Raw genomic sequence first — 21,969 nt, forward strand, 5'->3', positions numbered from 1 at the left:
GTCATGTAAATCTGAGTTTACTCAAGAACTGACGGCAAATTTGACTCATCAAAATTAACAACTTTTATACTTCAAAACTATCAAGAAAGGACAACCCACAGAGGGGATAAAATGTTTGCAAACTATCCATCTCATTAGAAACTCATATCCAGAATATATAAAGAACTCTGACAACCTGATAAATAAAAAAGTAACCCAAATTTTCTAATGGGCAAAGGATTTTAAGAGATATTTCTCCAGTGCTCGCTTCGGCAGCACATATACTAAAACTGGAACGATACAGAGAAGATTAGCATGGCCCCTGCGCAAGGATGACACGCAAATTCGTGAAGCGTTCCATATTTTTTGGAATTTAGGAAGATGGCAATGACGACCCTGTATGCAAGACAGGAAAAAAGACACAGATGTGTATAACGGACTTTTGGACTCAGAGGGAGAGGGAGAGGGTGGGATGATATGGGAGAATGGGAATTCTAACATGTATACTGTCATGTAAGAATTGAATCGCCAGTCCATGTCTGACGTAGGGTGCAGCATGCTTGGGGCTGGTGCATGGGGATGACCCAGAGAGATGTTGTGGGGAGGGGAGGTGGGAGGGGGGTTCATGTTTGGGAACGCATGTAAGAATTAAAGATTTTAAAATTTAAAAAAAAAAAAAAATTAGAGTTTATTAGTAGGAACTAGGAGTCTGAATATTCTTTATATGGTTAGTGAGATATCTAGTTCTACCAGCATTTTATTCATTCATTCAGCAAGTTTATGTCTAATGTCCCGCAGTCTCCAGCATTGTTCTAAATCCTGAAGACACCAATCTTAAAAAAAAAAAATTTCTTTTCATATCTGGAGCTTGAAATCTAGTGGATGAAGACAGGCAATAAAAAAAGAAACACATGAGCAAGGTAATTAGAGATTCTGGTGAGTGCTATGAAGGAAGTAGGATCATCCAATAAGTGTGAGATTCTCTAAGCTGGTGAACAGGAGCTGAGATTTGAAAGATGAGAACGATCCAGTGATGCAAAAGCCAAGAAAGAGAATTCCAGGTAAAAAAAAAAAAAAAAAAAGAGATATTTCTCCAAAGAAGATACACAAATGGTCGAGCACACAAAAAGCTGTTCAACGTCATTAACTATTTCAAAAATGCTCTTCAAAACCACATGGAGCTACTCCTTCACACCCACTAGGACGACTGGAACCAAAGGATAACTGCAAGAGCTAGCAAGGATGTGAAGGAGCTTGAATCCTTGGACAGGGAGGCTGGGAGTGGAAAACAGTGCAGCCACGTTGGAAAAGTTCCACAGCTCCTCAAAATGTTAGACACAGTTATTACATGACCCAGCAATTTCACGCCGAGGTATGTATACATACAAGAGAAGCGAAGACACACAACCACTCCGAAACTTGTACATGAACGTTCATCACGACGTTATTCAAAACAGGCAAACGCCAAATGTCTATCAACTGTTGAATGGATAAGGAAAATGCAGTAGATCCATAAAATGGAATATTATTTGGCCATAAGAGGAAATGAAATTCTGATACAGGCTCCAACATGGATGAACTCTGAAACATGATGCTGAGTGAAAAAAATCTAGTCACAGAAAACCACATACTGTATGACTTCATTTATATGGAATGTCCACAATAACAAATCTATAGACAGAAAGTAGTGTAGTGGTTGCCTGTGGCTCTGAGGAGAGAGACTGGAGAGAACAGAGTTACTGCCATGGGGACAGGGTTTTTTCACAGGATGATAGAAATGTTCTAGAATTAACTGTAGTGATGGTTGTATAACTCTGTATACTTAAAACCAGTGAACTTACACTTTAAATGAATGAACTCTATGGTACGTGAATTACATAATAAAACGGCTTTGAGCAGTACCATACCATGTCTTTTGTGTCCTTGTATTCTCATAAGTAACACAGCCTCTGGCGCACAGTAGGTACTAAGCAAATGTTAAAATAAAGAGAACAGAAGTGCTGAGTCTTTTCACCAAAGATTTCATCAGAGGAATTCCGCCACCACACTAAGGGACCTCTGTGAGCCAGCCTCAGCCTAGGGGAGACAGGGAGTCTGCTCCAGCTCCTGCTCCCAGCCCAGCATACCCCTAAACATCAGGCTGATAGTTTCTGTCTAAGGTCTCTTCTAAACCCCTAATTCTAGGATGCCTTACTGGTGAATATAGAATATATACATATTATTTATATATATATATATATATATATATCTCTCTCTCTCTCTCTCTCTCTCTCTCTTTGAAAGCACATGAGATATTGGTCAGGTACCACGAGGAACAGCCCCCACCCCCACCCCCTCAGCAGTCTGGTTATACAAGCAGAATCAGCATTCATGAAATAATCAAAGACTTCAGGGCATTTATCCCTAGACAACGGGGATAAATCAGGAAATAAAGACAGTAAGGGCTTTTGGTCAAATGCAGGGACGCTCTTCCAGGGTTCCCCAAGCAGATTACTGAAAACTATTTCCCAGCTTTGTCTATATGGCATTCCTGCTCCACAACCAGAATGAACTGCTTTCTGCACAGCATTTGTTCAAAGTCATCTTATGTTACAGTTCACTGTACATATTTCTGGCTCTCCTACCATGTAACACATTCCCATAGAACACATTCCTAATGGACATGGGTTAACAATTTATGTCTCCTTGAAAACCATTAGCACAAAGTCTTGCACACAGGAAATGGATAATTTGTATGTGTTAAATTTAAGTATCAACTTCACAAAAACATTATTAATACCTATTTTCTAAAGCCAAACATGCCTATAGCAGCTAAGCAGCCAATCGGCCTAAAAGCAGGATCCTTGACAGCTAACACGACCTTCACATGACCTACAGCAGGTGGCCTCCTGGTCCACGCCCACCTTTCTTTCCAAAAGCCCCGCCTGCTTCCTTCCCATCACTGAGCACCCCCTAAGCCCTCACAGTCCTCCCTGGCTCCCCAGCATCTGGTCAGGCCCCTCCATTCCCCAGCCTACAGCTCTGGCCAGACTGAGCACCTGTCAGTTTCCCAGGCCCTGCCCTGGGCCTTCCTCCAGGCCTTTTGCACACTTACGCATGTCTGTGATTTATGGCTCGTCTATACTAAACTGTGAACTCCGTGAAAGCAGTGTTTAACTCACTATGGTGTTGTGCGGGTAAATGCCCAACAACCTATTCTCTAAACCATTTTTGTGTTATTTATATGCACGTACATTTGTTATAAAATTTACTGATATAAAGTTGTATACCACCCTTATGGCAGAAAGTAAAGAGGAACTAAAAAGCCTCTTGATGAAAGTGAAAGAGGAGAGCGATAAAGTTGGCTTAAAGCTCAACATTCAGAAAACGAAGATCATGGCATCTGGTCCCATCACTTCTTGGGAAATAGATGGGGAAACAGTAGAAACAGTGTCAGACTTCATTTCTGGGGGCTCCAAAATCACTGCAGATGGTGACTGCAGCCACGAAATTAAAAGATGCTTACTCCTTGGAAGGAAAGTTATGACCAACCTAGATAGTATATTCAAAAGCAGAGACATTACTTTGCCGACTAAGGTCCGACTAGTCAAGGCTATGGTTTTTCCTGTGGTCATGTATGGATGTGAGAGTTGGACTGTGAAGAAGACTGAGTGCTGAAGAATTAATGCTTTTGAACTGTGGTGTTGGAGAAGTCTCTTGAGAGTCCCTTGGACTGCAAGGAGATCCAACCAGTGCATTCTGAAGGAGATCAACCCTGGGATTTCTTTGGAAGAAATGATGCTAAAGCTGAAACTCCAGTACTTTGGCCACCTCATGTGAAAAGTTGACTCATTGGAAAGACTCTGATGCTGGGAGGGATTGGGGGCAGGAGGAGAAGGGGACGACTGAGGATGAGATGGCTGAATGGCATCATGGACTCAATGGACATGAGTCTGAGTGAACTCCAGAAGATGGTGATGGACAGGGAGGCCTGGAGTGCTGCGATTCATGGGGTCGCAAAGAGTCGGACACGACTGAACGACTGAACTGAACTGAACATATAATAGCAATAAAATACGTAATATTAATAAATATATGGTAATAAGTAACAGTATAAAATATATAATAGTAATATATATATAATAAGAAGTGGTGGTGGTCGTGGTGGTTTAGTCACTAAGTCATGTCCAACTCTTGTGACCCCATGGGCTGTAGCCTGCCAGGCTCCTCTGTCCATGGGATTCTCCAGGCAAGAATACTGGAGTAGGTTGCCATTTCCTTCTCCAAGGGATCTTCCTGACCCAGGGGTTGAACCCGGGTCTCCCACACTGCAGGCAGACGCTTTACTGACTGAACCACCAGGGAAGCCCACAGTAATAAGTAATAGAGCATAAAATACATAATGCTCTTTAGTCCATATAGTCAACTGATTCTCAAAGCTTCTGTTTGTTTGTTTAATTCATATCTATGGCCAATCCACAGAAAGGCCCTTATGGCAGAAAGCGAAAAGGAACTAAATAGCATCTTGATGAAAGTGAAAGAGGAGAGTGAAAAAGCTGGCTTAAAACGCAACATTCAAAAAACAAAGATCATGGCATCCAGTCCCATTACTTCATGGTAAATAGATGGGGAAATAAGGGAAACAGTGACAGACTTTATTTTGAGGGGCTCAACTGCAGATGGTGATTGCAGCCATGAAATTAAAAGATGCTTACTCCTTGGAAAGAAAGTTATGACCAACCTAGATAGTATATTCAAAAGCAGAGACATTACTTTGCCAACTAAGGTCCGTCTAGTCAAGGCTATGGTTTTTCCTGTGGTCATGTATGGATGTGAGAGTTGGACTGTGAAGAAGGCTGAGCGCCGAAGAATTGATGCTTTTGAACTGTTGTGTTGGAGAAGACTCTTGAGAGTCCCTTGGACTGCAAGGAGATCCAACCAGTCCATTCTTAAGGAGATCAGCCCTGGGATTTCTTTGGAAGGAATGATGCTAAAGCTGAAACTCCAGTACTTTGGCTACTTCGTGCGAAGAGTTGACTCATTGGAAAAGACTCTGATGCTGGGAGGGATTGGGGGCAGGAAGAGAAGGGGACGACAGAGGATGAGATGGCTGAATGGCATCACGGAGTCGATGGACGTGAGTCTGAGTGAACTCTGGGAGACGGTGATGAACAGGGAGGCCTAGCATGCTGCGATTCATGGAGTAGCAAAGAGTCGGACACGACTGAGCGGCTGAACTGGAACTGGAACTGCTCCTTGGAAGAAAAGCTATGACCAACCTACACAGCATATTAAAAAGCAGAAACATTACTTTACCAACAAAGGTCCATCTAGTCAGAGCTATGGTTTTTCCAATAATCATGTACGGATGTGAGAGTTGGACCATAGAGAAAGCTAAGCACTGAAGAATGGATGCTTTTGAACTATGGTGTTGGAGAAGACTCTTGAGAGTCCCTTGGACTGCAAGGAGATCAAGCCAGTCAATCCTAAAGTCAATCCTGAATATTCACTGGAAGATCTGATGCTGAAGCTCCAGTACTTTGGCCACCTGATGCAAAGAACTGACTCACTGGAAAAGACCCTGATGCCTGGCAAGATTGAAGGCAGGAGAAGGGGACGACAGAGATAAGATGGTTGGAAGGCATCACCGACTCAAAGGCCAAGAGTTTGAGCAGGCTCCAGGAGTTGGTGATAGACAGGGAAGCCTGGCATGCAGCAGCCCATGGGGTTGCAAAGAGTCAGACACAACTGAGTGACTGAACTGAACTGAAGTGAACTGATGGCCAATCAACAGATTCAACTGATAAATAAGTGAATTTGGTTATCATCATTTACCTTAAGGAGTAAAACAAAACGGGACAAGTGAGAGGGTAACAGGCAGGAAGGCCAGGGGTCTCCAAACCCTGGAAATAGCCTGCAAGTCTCAAGACATTTTTATCTCACTTAAGTGGCAGAAGGAAACAAACTAGCGATATTTTTTCCTTATCTATACAAATTTAAAAGGAAGTTTAGCTTAAAATTCTGTGTTGCCATAGTGACACCTGGTTTCACCCGAAGTTAACCAATGCCTTTTTCTTATGGAAATGTTTATCTTAAGCTATGCTAATATACTATGCATTTACCCCAAACTCTGTCTTCAAGTCGGTTCTGCCTTTTGGCTCAGAACCTACTTGATAAACCCGTATGTTATACTCAGATATTGTTCCTCTAATCTATGTAAATGAAACTATTTGTACGGTGATCTGCCCTTCTTCAAGATTCAAGTTAATCATTTTCTGGCCCAAGATGAACCATTTGGTGCCAAGATTAAACCAAAATTCACCTTATGGGTGAGGGGCCTGGTGCCATTCTGAGTTTTAAGACATTCCTTTCTTTCATTAACAGACTGCTGGTGACTTAATAACATGCAGCTGAAGACTAGCAAGGGGGTACTCTTTCTGCCCCCTTCTGATGCCTATGTCAGAAGCTTTCTCTATCTCCTTTATACTTTAATAAAACTTTATTACACAAAAGCTCTGCGCGATCAAGCCTCGTCTCTGGCCCCGGACTGAGTTCTTCTCCAGGGGCCAAGAATCCTGGCGTCGTGATTCAACAGCAACCTTTCACAAGAAAGATATATATCACGACTTCCCTGGCAGTCCAGTGGTGAAGACTTCATGCTTCCTCTGCAGGGGGGCAATTTCACCCTGGTTGGGGAACTAGGCTCTATGTGCTGTACTTAATAGCCAAAAAAAAGCTGTATCAAACATGACATAATTAACTTCTCTCTGAACTGGACCCTAGCTTTTCAAATACTAAAAGAATTATTTCCTCAATTTTTTGTGCTATTCACAATATACTGGATATGGACACAAAACATTTTTAAGTTTAAAAATGCAAAATGTTAACATTTTTCCATCACTTTCTTAGACAATGAACAAAACAACAAATCAAGCCCCAATGTGTAGAGTCTGTTGGTTTCTATGGTATAAATACACCCTCCATGGCCAAGTTCAAGCTCTGGACTTGACATCTCTGAATACAGAGCTGGGAGGAGATGTACCATAGTTCGTAATTATACAGTATTTCCACCATATGTGGGCAAGAGTTCTGAGAGCATAGTTCACGCTAAAATAATGAGGAAGGAATGAACTTTGAGAATATATTACCCTTGTTCCCATACAATTTATTTAACTATAAGCTTATAAACTTAATTTTTAACAACAGCTGAATTTAACAACCAACTTGCAAAATTTCTGAAAATTTAACCACAAGGTATGAGCAAGCTCTGGCAGGCCATGGTTCACTCCTACACTCCCAGTGTTTAGTACACAAAAGATGCTCATGCATGTCTGTGGAAACAAAGTATAATCCTGCAGTGACTTCACCCCTAAGACTCCAGAGAGAATCAAGACTTTCCTATGACAAGGTTCTCCCAGAGCTGGGAATTTTGAAAGCCAGAGAGACCAGCACAATCTTCCCTCTAATACACTTTCACAAAGGGCAGGGCGCGGATCTTTTAATCCTTATTATAAGGGTTTGGTGGCTCAGATGGTAAAGCGTCTGTCTACAATGCGGGAGACCCGGGTTCGATCCTTGGGTCGGAAAGATCCGCTGGAGAAGGAAATGGCAATCCACTCCAGTACTATTGCCTGGAAAATCCCATGGACAGAGGAGCCTGGTAGGCTACAGTCCATGGGGTCGCAAAGAGTCGGACATGACTGAGCGACGTTCCTTTCCTTTCCTTGATCCCTGGGTCAGGAAGATCCCCTGGAGAAGGGAATGGCAACCCACTCCAATATTCTTGCCTAGAGAACTCCATGGACAGAGGAGACTCGTAAGCTGCAGTCCATGGAGTCGCAAAGGGTCAGACATGACTGAGTAAGTAACACTTTTTCACATAAGCTCAAATCTATGACACCAATACATTTATTCTCCCTGAGGTATTTCTTTCAGAACACACTCAGCAGTGGGAGGCTAATTTTAAACCCCTCTGTCTGATCTGGTTTAGCATCCTGGGTGGCATTGTTCACAGGGCATTCCTTAAAGCTCTCTTAAAGTTCTGGCTCTCACACTGGAAAAAACAGAGCCAAACAAGCACCCACTGATCCGGGTTCCTGGAGCTCGGTTTGGTCCTCTCCCTCCCTCTCAACTGTCTCTGCTCTGCATATCTCTGCCCGGTTCCCTGGGGGTCCTGCCCAGCTGCCTTCCCAAGAGTGGATTTGGCCCCATGCTCCCCGCTTACGACCACCTGCCTGTCACTAAGGACTCCTTGGTCTCCATCAGACCTCACCCTCACCCTAACCTGAACCCTCCTCTCTACCGACCAGCTTCGTGACAAAGCCTGAAGAACTGTTCCTCCAAAGATGTAGCAGACAGACTCCAGCCCCAGTGGCCAGCAGCTGGTGGGCCTTTACCCTCCACAGACTGCACTGTGAATAAAAGGGGAGAGAGACGTTTCATTTTCCCAAGTATAAACTAAAGCTGAATGCGCTTTTTCAACTATCCGTGCTGCTCTCCTCCCCAGAAAGCAGCACAGTTCCCCCCACCCTCTCCCTTGTCCCAAGTCTCCTGGGTCTGCATCCCTCCCATTTCTGGTCAGTTTGCCCTCATCACCCTGCAGTGAAAATTATTCCAAACTGCCTACCCACAGGGCCCTGGCCTTCAGCCCATCTTCCCCAAGTATCTTCACACCATGCCACATCCCTATTTCAGAACCTCAGGCTCCCTATCACAATCTGAGAGGGTATCTCTGTTCCTAGGAAACAAACACTACAGTATTTAGGGCTTGATGTCCCTAGTTTATAAAAAGAGAAGGAAAAAATATGAAAAAGCAAACAGGACAAAAGACAATGGGTGCTTCTGGAACAAGAGCTCCTTGTACCATTCTTGCCTTTTCTGAAATTATATCAACATAAGGTTACAAAAAAAAACCCACAAAAAACCCTAAACCCTCATCTTAGTGTCAAAGTTTGATAATAAGAGCTCCTTCTCACGGGCACATCTCTGATGTCTTGTTTTTGTCCCTCTCTCTACACCTGGACTCAGGATTTCCCCTGCTCCTCCCTGCCGCCTGCTTCCTTCACTGACTCACAGCTTCCAGGGGGACTGAGGAAGGAAAGGAACTAACACTCACCGACCATCTGCTGCCAGCCAGGCGAGAGCACATTTGGCGCTCGGTGCGTATTATTCATCCAATCCGACTAAGGGCTCGACTAGGGAGCTGATGGTCTCTGAGACCTAGAGCGACGAAGACAGAGGTCCAGGACCCTACAGCCCCTAAAGGCAGAGCTGGAATGGGAACCCGGGTCGGCAGAGGGAGAATGACGCAGCAAATGGGACCCAGTGTAAGTAACGAAATCTCATTAACAAACAGATTAGGGAACAGATACAAAGGAGCCGCCAGCACTGCTCTCACCGCTTCTCTGTAAGTCTGAAACTACATCACGTTATCCAAGAACTACACTTTTCCTGTGCCCCGACACACGGGGGCACACCAACCCAGTGAGGCCCTGGGGGCCCAGGCAGCTCAGGTGTACGGCACAGAGACTTCACGTGGAGGCTGCCAGCACGAGGGCTCGCTGTCTCTAGGGTTTTTCTCCAGAATCAAGCAGTATTTTTGGCGCATGGAAAAAGTGAAGTCACTTAGTCGCGTCTGACTCTTTGCGACCCCATGGATTGTAACCTGTCAGGCTCCTCCGACCATGGGATTCTCCAGGCAAGAATGCTGGAGTGGGTTGCCATTTCCTTCTCCGGGGGATCTTCCTGATCCATAGAACCTGCATTACAGGCAGATGCTTTACCATCTGAGCCACGAGGGAAGCCACCAGGGCTCATGGAAAGTAAGATCAGTTTTACCAGAAGAAGGGCTGGGAAGACACGAAACCTGACGCTGCCATGCTACCTGGGTCTCTCCCCTCTCCTTATCTCCTCCATCTAATCAGTGTCTCCTTTCCAAAATGTCTCTGGCATCAAGTCCCTGCCTATCTCCATCGCCAGCATCCTGTTCTAGTTGGTCATTCACACCTGAATTATCACCATGACCTGTGGGCCAAACCCAACCTGCAAGTGAAGGACTTTTACATTTTTTTAATGGGTGGAGAAAAAAATCGACAGATAACTATCTTGTGACATGTGAACTCAAACTTGCGGGGTGGGGCATAAAATCTTCACTGGCACACAGCCACGCCCATTCATTTACCAATTATCTGCTTTCCTACCTGTAACAGCAGCCACGTGGTTGCATCAGCTATCATATGGCCCACTGACACAGAAAATATTTACTTTCTGGCCCTTACAGAGAAAAACCTGCCAACTTCTCCAATAGCTGGTCTTGCCCAACTTTCATCTTCCCCCATTCCACCAGATTAATCAACACAAAACACAACTTCTGTGCTGTTGCTCTGTGTCCACAAGCCTCTGATGAACTAACTTGATTATAAACGCCAGTGTTTCCTGGCATTCATCAGACCAGGTGAACAAACTTGCTTTGAGTAAGAAAAGCCCACAGTGCCATGCCTTTTTTGCTCATGCTGTCCTCTGCCTTTCAGAAAACTCTTCTTTGTCATACTGAGTTAAGTCAGACGCAGGAAGACAAATATCGTATGATGTTGCTTATATGTGGAATCTAAAACTCCAGGTACAAATGAACTTATTCACAAAAAAGAAACAGAGGTAAAGATGTAGAAAACAATCTTATGGTTACCGGGGGAAGGCATGGAGGGAGAAATGGGGGAGCAGGATTGACATACACACGCTAATATATATAAAATAGATAACCAAATAAGGACTTACTATGTATAGCACAGGAAACTCTCCTCAGTACTCTGCAATGGCCTAATGGGAAAACAATCTAAAATAAAAAGGTGGATATATGTATGTGTATAACTGACTCACTCTGCTGTACTGCAGAAACTAACACATCGTAAGTCAACTATATGCCAACAAACATTTTTTTAAAAAAGGAACAAACAAAAGAAAATTGTTATTGCCTTCCATGGCACACTCACCGTTAACTTGCCTTTTAAGACCCTGGGAAAGAGCGTTTCCCAGTTTCCTCTCCTCTGCTCCCCAGCACCCTATACTTACCCTCATCACAGTTCCCACCACACTACACTGCAAGCATCTATTTGTGTGTCTGTCTCCACAGCTACAGGAAGATTCCAGAGGGCGAGGAACACATCTCACTCATCTCCCAACACCCGAACCAGATGGGGCTCCGAGGCCCATGCACCCTGAGCTCAGCTCCGACTCTGCCAGACTGGCGGCCTCGCTGCCGAGGCCCTGGCACACCGCATTCACTCTCGCTCCAGGCATCCCTGCACCTCACGGGGGCTGAGACACAGCCCACACCGGCCCACGCGTCAGCAGACGAGGGTCCAAACGCCAGCCTCCTCTCACTCGGCCCTTGGCCGAGACACCTGGGTGTCTGTCTTCACCTGCAGAGCACGGGCAAGAGCAGCATCCGGAATGCAGGGCTGAGGAGGCGGGCAAAGCATCTGCACCAGCGCTGCGTGCGTAAGAGCTCAACGGCAAGGACCTGCGTTCGTCCTCCCCAAAGGCTGGAGGCGCCTGCCCGTGCCGTCTGGCATCTCACTGCCATTCTTCTCCCTTCACCCAGCCGTCTCTTCTGAAGCAGGGACGTCGAATGCCCCTGGAACTTGGGCCCTGCCTGGTACCCACTGCAGGACAACATGCAGAGAAGGGGCCCAGCCGATGACGAAGTCATGAACAAATTACTCCAGGAAGTCCAAAGGGGTGCTAACAGGGAAAGCAAGGCAGAGCCAAGGAGGCAGCAGGGGGCACCAAGACCCAGAGTGCGCTGGGCTGCATCGGGTGCCTCACACAGGTAAGTGTGGGGCCAGCCAGCTTCACCCGAGACGGCCCCTTCAGTCAGCCGCAGCACCAGCGCCACGCGTGGCATTCACTGCGGCTTACCAAGTGTCGGCAGGATTCTCAATGCTCACAACCGCACCAAGCACAGACGACTGTCATGCCGTCGCACAGATGGAGACACTGAGGCTCATGGGGGTTAAAACACATGCAAGGCCACACACCCTAGTACATGATGCACAAGAAGTTCCCGAGTTCACACTCCTTACCACTGTACACTTGTGGGGGAGGTGTGTGGACGCTCCTTACCACTGTACATTTGGAGGGGGTGAGAGACAGAGAAAGAGGGTGTGCATGTGATAAGAGGAGGGGTGTGTGTCTCTGAGAGGGCGTGTGTGTGAGTGTGAATGAGAGAGAGAGTGTGTGGCAGACAGAGAGGGTGTGTGTGTGTGTGTGTGAGAGTAGGTATGAGTGTGAGAGATTATGTGTGAAAGAGAGGGTGTATATAAGAGAGAAAGGGGTGTGTGTGCGAGTTTGTGTGAGAGAGAAGGTATGTGTGTGAGAGAGAGTGTGTGTGAGAGACAGTGTGTGTGTGTGAGAGATAGTGTGTGTGTGACAGGGTGCAATGAGACAGAAAGGGTGTGTGAGAGAGAGTGTGTAAGAGAAAGGGGGATATGTGTGTGTGAGAGTTTGTGTGAGAGAGAGGGTATGTGTGTGAGAGATAGTTTGTGTGTAAGAGGGTATAAGACAGAAAGGGTGTGTATGTGTGAGAGAGAGTATGTGTGTAAGAGAAAGGGGTGTGTGTGAGAGAGAAGATATGTGTGAGAGAGTGTGTAAGAGAAAGGGAGGTGTGTGTGTGCAAGAGTGTGTGTGTGAGAGTTTGTGTGAGAGAGAAGGTATGTGTGTGAGAGATAGTGTGTGTGTGAGAGGGTGTAATGAGACAGAAAGAGGGTGTGTGTGTGTGAGAGTGTGTAAGAGAAGGGGGTGTGTGTGTGCAAGTGTGTGTGCGAGTTTGTGTGAGAGAGAAGGTATGTGTGTGAGAGATAGTGCGTGTGTGAGAGGGTGTAATGAGACGGAAAGGGTGTGTGTGTGTGAGAGAAGATATGTGGGTGAGAGAGGGTGTGTGTGCAAGAGTGTGTGTGACAGAGAAGGTATGTGTGTGAGAGGGTGTATATGAGAGAAAAAGGGGTGTGTGTATGAGAGAGTGTATATGCGTGTATGGAGAGAGAAGGTATGTGTGTGAGGTATAGTGTGTGTGAGAGTATGTGAGAGAGAGAGGGTGTATATGACAGAAAAAGGGGTGTGTGTGTGTATTAGAATGTGTATCTGTGTGTGTGAGAGAAGATATGTGTGTGCAAGAGTGTGTGAGAGAGTGTATGTGGAGAGAGAAAGTATGTGTGTGAGAGAGTGTCTTTGTGTGAGAGAGAGGATGTGTGTCCAGTTCACCTGGGAACCTTTCTGAGACTGTAGCCGGGGGGACAGCCTCTCCGATAGCTCAGAGGGCCTGCTCCAAAGGAGAAAGGATGGAGCCAGGATATGCATGAACTTTTTTGCTGAGAAAAACATGCAGTCAAGCATAAAAAGATTACTACCACTCACAAAGAATAGACATCAGGTTAATGATTTTAGTGCTTTTCTACGTACAAGAAGATGCAGGAATCTGGGCTCACTGAAATTCTCCCTCAGTATCCAAGCTATCCTCACCATCCAGGGGCCGGCATGCCCAAAGCACAGAATGCTTGTTCTTCTCCACTGTGAATTCCTCTCAGGCTGCACTGTCCGGGGGCAACTGCAGTGACTAATGCCTTGATCCTTGTAGAACTGGAATGGTGGCAACATTTTTTTCCTTTGCAGAGACATGGAATCCAGGAAAATGTCACTCCTTTCTTTTCCTCTTCCTTCGGATTTCTTTCTCAGGTAAGACTACTCAGGCAATCCCTGAAGCCTAGGTGTAATGAAGCAGAGCTAGGTCACGAAGCACAGGCACGAACCAAAAAACAGAGGCTCGATCCCACGTTCTGGGTTTTAATCTAATCTGGCACCACCCTTCACCAGCCAAGAGATCTCAGGCAAGCCACCTAACCTCACTGAGCCTCATGGTTCCTAACCAGTTAGCTAGGTGGGCATCATATATGAAAGACTCTTTTGTAAGGCTTAAAGGAGGTCTTGTCATACAGTGTACTGATAAAGCATGCTCCTGATAAATTAGTTCCCTTCCCACCTTTCCAATACCTCAACGCAAGCAAGGTTTTAAGCCAAACCCCTTACCCTCCTTTGTGTCCTACCAGGGAATAACCTCTACCCTACCCTGGGTTTTCCTGCCTGGTTGGTACCTATGCCCAGGCATCTGGGCTTCATAAAAGCCTGCAGAAGCAGCCTGGAAACAAGCACAAGGAAAGCAACTACATCCAGAGCAAGGGAGGTAGCAACAGGTGCAGACGGTCCAGATGGCCCCGGGGTGCAAACGGATACTGCGTGGGGAGAGGGTGGCCGGCCAGGCACTGCCAGGACACGCCCTGACCACAGGACAGCGCCTGGAGGCCTGCAGAGGCAGGGCCCAGGACTGTGTACAGCTCTGAGGCTGCACCTATGTGGGGCATGGAGAGGGCAAGGCAGGTAAAAATGACAGGAAGCCACTTCCACCAAGAGTGGAAGAGGAGACTCATCAGGAGAAGCTGTATACAGAAAAGCAAAATTCCAAATTCCTCAAGAAGGAATTCTGTTGCAAAACTCCTATTCTATGGAGAATTCAAGAAATACAGACACACACAATTATACTTTGGAGGTCACTCCACATTTTTATACACCAACTTTGCTTGAAGCAAGGCTATCTTTAAGCTAATGAACCCTTCTCTGAGGTCACTGGTCCTGGACACGGGGAGTTTCATTAGCAACATGTGAAAGGGTCCTAAATGTTATTACCAAATGGAGCCAACTCAAGTAACACAGCAGGGAGCAAAGGGGAAGATGCTTAACCATTTCCAGGAGACGCAGCAATTTCTGTCTGATACATTTGATCATAGTGATCCAAAGGTCTTATTAAATAAAAGATTAAACATAAGCAAAAACCATGTCTCACTGAGCATATCCAGGAAGAAGTCCTAACAGGCCTTTTCCATGATAGATCAGCTTCCAAATACAGCATTTGACAAAGAGATACTCAAGGAAGGAGGAGTGGGAGAGCTGCCGGGTACCAGTACAAGGTGACTATAGAATTCTGAGGTTGGATAAAGTGGCCTGATCTAATTCCCAAAGCATCGGTTAAGCGCCTCCTGCTCAGGTTTGCTCCCACCCATCAGAGCACCAGAGAAATGGTAGCCTGGAGCCTGGTACCTCCAAGACAAGCAGCACAGGCCACAAATGGCAGTGGGATTGAGCTGAAGGGCAGCCGGCAGGAAGAGGAGGTAGGCCCAGCCTTTCCTGCAACCAAGCTGCCTAGTTGGACCTCAGAGAGCAGCAGCAAAGAGATCCTCTGTTTGCAAATATACAAATATTACTGAAACAATAGCCATGGGGGTAAATTCTAGAAATTCTCAATCTTACCTGCACAAAATTAACAAAACCAAATGGAGAAAAAAATACTTTGCTTGATAATATATATTTTCTTACCACTCCATGTCCAGGGCTCTCTGGCCAGTGGAGTCGCAAATCACAACACGTTATGGTTTTCTGCATCTGCGCCTACTCTCCCCACCCCCACCCTCACCCCAACCCCTGCCCCAGGCTGCTTGCAGGCAAACAGCATCTTATTGTCCAGCACTCACCTTACATACAGTAGTTGCTCCATAAACACATGCTAAGAAGAAGCCCGAGCATGAAGTCAAAGCTCTCAGATTCTGGGCCCTCGGTCCCCAGGCTCCCTGAGGGTGGTCTATTTAGCAGCATCTCTGGGTCCTGCTCAGCCCACTGAGGCACACCAAGTCCAGGGAGCCCTAGAGGCCCAGCCATGCTGCCATCTCACCAATCTCTCTCCCCTGCCCTTTACCGTCCTTTTCTTCCTTGCTTCCTCTTCTTTTTGCTCCCTCCACACATCACCTCACAGCAAGGTGATTAAATGCACAGGATCTGCAGTCATCCAGCCTCCGCAGAGTATCTACGGCTCTGGACCTCAGCCTCTCTGGAAGTTTCCCAAATGGGAAGCAGGAGACTAGAAGTGGTGTGGGCTCACAGGTGCTCAGCAGTGTCTGGCCCACAGTGAGACTCACTGAGTGATAGCTGATCCTATATAATTGCCTATGGAATCCACTTATCTAAAGGTGCTTAAAATGCCAAAGGCAGAAGGTTGTTTTTTTCCCTACCTATGCAAGTCTGGTTTTGAGAAGAGCCTCTCTGCTTTGGAAACAAACTGAAACAGGTCCATGTCACGAGTTCAAATACTTCCTATTCGTTTTTCATAGGGAAACAAATGACTCTGACCAGGCATGACCAAACTGGGTAAAGGGTTCTGTTCCAAACAGTGGTTAGGATCCCACACTAGTTCGTTTAAAAACAGAATAAAATAAAAAGCATCCATAAAGTAGTTGAGCTAGGACAGTGATAGGGTTTGCGCGAGTTCTTGGTTTTAGGGATCAGAAACCCACGCTAGGCAAAAAAGTATAGGAGGGAAGGGGACAGGTTTCCTGAGCTTTTCAGGGAGCAGACTTTAATCAACACTCTTTCCAGATCCCACGGCCCAGCCCGAGGTCCCTGAAGACCCTACACTGTGCTAAGTGTACCTTCTGGGGCACCCACAGGTGTTCCCCTCTGGATGCTTCAGAGTCATCTCCTCCAACTCTGCCCATTTTGACGGAATACGTCAGTTTAACCTAAATGCACCTTTCACAGACCACTTCAAGCAGGTAATGCGAAAGTGAAGAGAAGGACAACGTGAAACAGTGCAGGATGGTTGGAAGAGAGAAAGGGTGGCCACCAGAACGGAGTAAGTCCACCCCAGTCAGTCGCCTTTGACTGGTCCGTGACAGCACAGCTCTGGACCCAAACGCCTGAGTCTGAAGCTGAGCCCACCGTTCCCACCGGGGCCATCACTGAGCTCTCCACCTCAGGGTCCTTGCGCAGGAGACAGGGCACCATGAGGACTGAGTGTGCAGCCCCCACCGAGCAGCCATTCAGAACAGGCCCAGCACACAGCCACCCTCCTCCATGCACTCCTGCAGAGACCGCCATCAAGGCACTGCTTACCCACTTCTCCTCCTCTCCCACTCACAAACCCCAACAACGCAATCACAAGGCAGCTGGAGGGGGTGAAGTGAGGGAAGGCACGGAGGGGTGTCGCTGGGACCTTAGTAAGTGGGCATTTTGTAGGCCGGGACAGCCTGCGGCGGTGTGTTATCATAACCCAGGGGGTGATGGGCTAGAGAAGTATCGTCCACCCCTGGTCCTGCCTCTGGGGTGCTCTGCCCCTGTCTTCAAGCTTCAATGCTGACATATCAGCAACAGAAAAGAGGCAGGGGAAGAGACAGGACGAAGCCAGACCAACCAAAGTTTCATACTGTCTTTTGTGTAGTTAGGTGTTTCAAGATAGTAAAGAAAAATCAATAAAAGCTACTAGTCAACCACCTGACAGAATGCTGCTCCCCTCCTTCCAGAGTCCACCAGACCAGATCCTTCCCTAGATACACAGTTAAACAGACCTCTGTAGACCGACCTAACGCAAGAAGACCCTCTCCTGGCCTTCTTCCAAACACACACACACACAGACACACACACACACACAGACACACACACACACACACAGACAGACACACACACACACACACAGACACACACACACACACACACACACGCCTGCTCTTTCCTCCTCCCCACAAACAGCGAGGAGGTACCTCTAAGGACTGACCACTTAGCAGATGCTCCTGCCTTTCCTCTTCCATCTTTCTCCAGGGTTCAAACCAACAATCCTACTTCTCCCTTCTTTAATCCGATTATTACCACTTTATTCCTTTTTCTTTTTTTCAATTGTGGCAATTTTTTCTTCTCTGTGAAAACTGACACTGACAAAAAGTGAATGAACTGCAGAGTTTTTAGGGCAACAGTTTCCCTGTCCTCCCTCCCCAGTTTCTTGATTCTCATAATAAGCCTTAACACCAGAAGACAGCTAAAGCCCACACCAAGAAAACAGCAAGTCACATGCAGCTGAGCCCCAGCGGGAAGCGATGTTCTGTCCCCTCCACCACCCACTCCACTCCACAGGATCAGAGCTGAATTCTGAAAAGTGGAACCAAAGGTGACAGAAGGGTGCATGGAGGCAAGGGAAAGCCCAAAGAGAGTTTAGGTAAATTGCTGAACAATATCCCCACCACTCCCAGTGCACCACATTATTTGTAGAAGTTAGAAACCAAAAAGGAATCAGATTTTCAACTCTGCCACCTAAAGTAGAAACTGAGAGTCTTATTTACTGCACAGATTTTAGCCCAAGTGCCAGACCTCCAAGTTTACAATTTCAATCTGCAGCTTAAGTTTAAAAGCCTGGGTACTAAAAGAGTTACCTGGGTTAGAATATCACACATTTCTTTCGTGCCCAAACCCTTTCAATTGTCTCCCTCTCTATGTTCCCCATTTGGCCTCATAAAACATTTCACTCCCCAAATACAGATATTTTTTCAACTCTTTTATTTTTTTCTAAAGTAATGACCTGGCTAAAGAATGCTTCTGGCCCAGGAATAGTCCAGAATCTTTTCCACTATTATACTTCAATGAAAAATGAAACCCCTGGACAAGCACAGCCCATCAGAGCCAGGCAAGCAGTGGCAACAGGTGTCAGGGACTCTGCTGTCTGCTCCTTGTCTCCACTAACACCCAGGGAGGTTAGAAGCACACACTTCAGAATCAGCCCAGCTTTAAGGCCTGACCTGCCTTGTCACTGCCTTGACCTGCATCTCACCAAACCCTAGTTCATCATCTGTAAAACCAGGGAAAATAACATGTCCTACCTTGTAGACTGTCTTGGGGAACAAATGAGGTAATGCACGTGAAGAGCCTGGCACACATAAGCCCCCAAACATAAGCACCCAGCAAATGTCAACTATTCTCAGCTCTCTAGTAATCTGAAAAGCATAATGGTTTGGTGTCTTTAAGTCTTCCAGGTTTCAAAAACAGAGGGTTTTTTCCTTTATGAAAGTATTAGTGAAATTCCATATGAAGGAAAAATCGAAGTCCAACTTAGCCATCAACTCACAACTTAGAACAAATCATGTCCCCCCCCCGCCATTTCTTTATCCATAAAGTGGGAAATAATATACTGCACTAAACCTGATGACCTCAGACAAAAAAGAATCAGTGAGATAACAGGCGATAAAAAAGCTTTCACTTCCTCAAAGAAAAGCTGTAAGGAAATCCATAGTATGATTATTACTGAAACGTCACATCCAGTATAACGGGACATACATAAACCACTGATGTTACTCAGGCTTTCAAGAACATTAGGTCTGATAGCCTTTTAATCTGGTCATAATGAGCCTGGTACAGTAAGAGAGGGTACATGGCTGCTCCCTGTAAAGCCCAGTTCAGAGGTACAGCCCATCAAATCTAAGAGTGTGCCCTGTTTGCTGGTCAGGTGTCATCCACCCAGGCCATTTCTTAGAGGCCAATGCTAGGAGAAATTAGGAAAGGCTTATGGTTCCACCTGGACAGGTTAAACCAACAGCAACCAAAATCCTTACCCACAGGGATTTTCAACAGACCCAAGAAAGGGTCCACTCTGACCCTTTATTCTCCTGTGCTGAGTGAGTAAGATCTCGTCTACGGTGCGTACCATCCTTTCTGAAAAAAAAAGCACATGTGAGCTAGAAGGAAGAGCTCAATTGTTTCTTGTTTGATATTTACTTCTAGGTTCAGAGGTCTGAGTTTCATTTTTAACCGATCATAAAAATTTTGGTGTGAGAGCTAGAGGTTAGGATGGGAAGAAGAGTAGGGGGATTGGAGGGTTAGCCTTAACTTAAAAAGGGAACATGCAAACAAAATTGTGCCCAATTTCATCATCCACAGGTCTCCCAAACCCAAACAGGAAAGAAAAAAAAATTACTTATGGTTATTAAACACTTACTATGTATGTGCCAGATATACTTGCATGGAGTATTTGGTACACATTACTCTAGAGCCCATTTTCTGCCCCACACCTAGAAACACCATGATCACCTGAATCATACCAGGTGTGGGGTGGGGGGACCTCGCAATCTAGCAGTCAAGTTCTAGACATTTCAAAGGCTAGCATCGTGAACACAAAAAGGCAGCTTGGCTAGGAAACCAGGTCTAAGTTCCTATAGATCCTTTGCAAGAAGACCATCTAAACCCTGTTTTCCCTATAATTCTGGAATTAAGCCATGGTGTTTAGTATCCTATCCAAAAAGTAAAAACAATTTAACATCCTGGAGCACAAGGAGAATTCACTCTAGGGCCACAACAACCTGAGCCAAGTTTCTGACCAAGTCCACTTGACAATGAAGTAAGACATGTATACAAGCCTCTGGAGGGCCCTTTACAGAGGTGCTCGGAGAAGAGCCAGCACCAGGAGCTGCCATCTGCGTGGCCAGGTAAGGAGGGCAGGGCCTCTCCGCCGGCCCAGCGCAGACGCGGAAGGTCCTGCTTACTGCAAAACCCATCGCACCTCACCCGCACCCCCGGGGTACGAGCCAAACGGCTGTCTCCCGGGCAGAATGTCAGATGGGACTCGCCAAATTTAAACGCCATCTCCCCATCCACGTCCCAGAAAATGAGAAGGTGTAAGCCTCGAGGAAAACACTGCTCACAACTGGCTTGCTTTTCTCAGCACTAAGCACTGATGTCACCGTAACCGATGCCTGCGGTAAACAGCCGCCACCTTAGAGCTCACGGGCTGTGTGCGGGGCTGCAGACGCCTTCCCTCAAGTGAGTCTGCGGGGAGTCGGGAGACCAGGGCGGTCCGTGAGCCTCAGGGGATGGAGGGACACGGGGACAGGGGGCACATGGGGGATGGGAGGACCCGAGGTTGGGGGACACGGGGGAATGGGAGCACAAGGAGACAAGGGGACGAAGAACATGGGGGAGAGGACAGATGAGGGACACGGGGGAAGGGGAGACACGTGGGGACCTGAGGGGACAGAGGGCCACTGCAGGAATGAGGGAGTCGAGGTCCCGCCGCGCCCTCCCTCTCCGGCGCGGCTCCTCAGCTGCGCGTCCGCTCGCTGGTCCCCTCGTGCCCGGCCTCGGCGGCGCCCCTGGCAAGCACGTCCAGCCTCCCGCCCGCCGCCCGCGGCCCTGGACCCGGGCCTGCCGTCCGCTCCGGGGCTGCAGCGGCGGCCAGAGGGAGGCGCCCGGCCCGCGCGGGTACGGGCCAGGTCCGGAGCCCGTCTCACCTCCGCCTCATGCCGCGGTGCGCCAGCGTCCCGGCCCCAGCCCACAGTCCAGACCTTCGGCCGCGGTGTCCGGCGGCCTAGCCCCGCGGCGACCCCTGCTCGGGCCGGCGCCTCAGCCCCGCAGCCGCCCCCTCAGCAGTCGGCGTCCCGCGCGAGCAGCACCGCGGCTGCTGCTGTGGTAGCGGCGCTGCCGCCGGGTGGGGCGGGCACATGGGAGGGCGGGGCTGCGGCCCCTGGGGCGCGACCACCGGACCCCGGCCTCGGGGCGCTGACCTCAGCGCGCCTCCAGAACCCGCTCTGCCGCCCGTCCCCAGGGACGCCGTCGCGACCCGCTGGCTCAGACTTTGCCAGAAGCTCATGGTTCTATGCTGAAGGTAAAAGAGAGGGCCGCCTCCACACCCTTCCTTCTCTCCACTCCCCCCGCAGGTTCAGTGGTATATTCCTCAAAGCCCGCCCCGAGGGACCAGGGAGAAGCTGATTGGTTGAGAACCTTGGACGGGGGCGAGGAACCGCGCGAAATGACCAATGGAAAAGCATGGTGGGCACATCAAAGCCGGCCAGAAAGGGAGGAGAGAGGATGCGATTAAAGGGCACGTTATTTGTTGTGCTCTGTAGCCGCCACACAACACAACTGGAATTTTCTATCTGATCCAATCCAGACAGGAAACAAAGAGATTGGGGATTCTCAAATTTTGGAGTTAAAAGAACGAGAAGAAAATATGGAGAGAACTGAAGAAGATATCCGCGTGTGCCTCTCCGCCGTCCCGTTGTCAGTTGTCATCTAATCCAATAAGGATATTGGAGTAGTATTGATCTCTCATAGTCCTTCTCATACTTTGCAAGTCTATAATCCTTAGCTTGGGATCACCAG

Source organism: Capra hircus, chromosome 5 (assembly GCF_001704415.2).
Source record: "Capra hircus breed San Clemente chromosome 5, ASM170441v1, whole genome shotgun sequence".
Classification (NCBI taxonomy): domain Eukaryota; kingdom Metazoa; phylum Chordata; class Mammalia; order Artiodactyla; family Bovidae; genus Capra; species Capra hircus.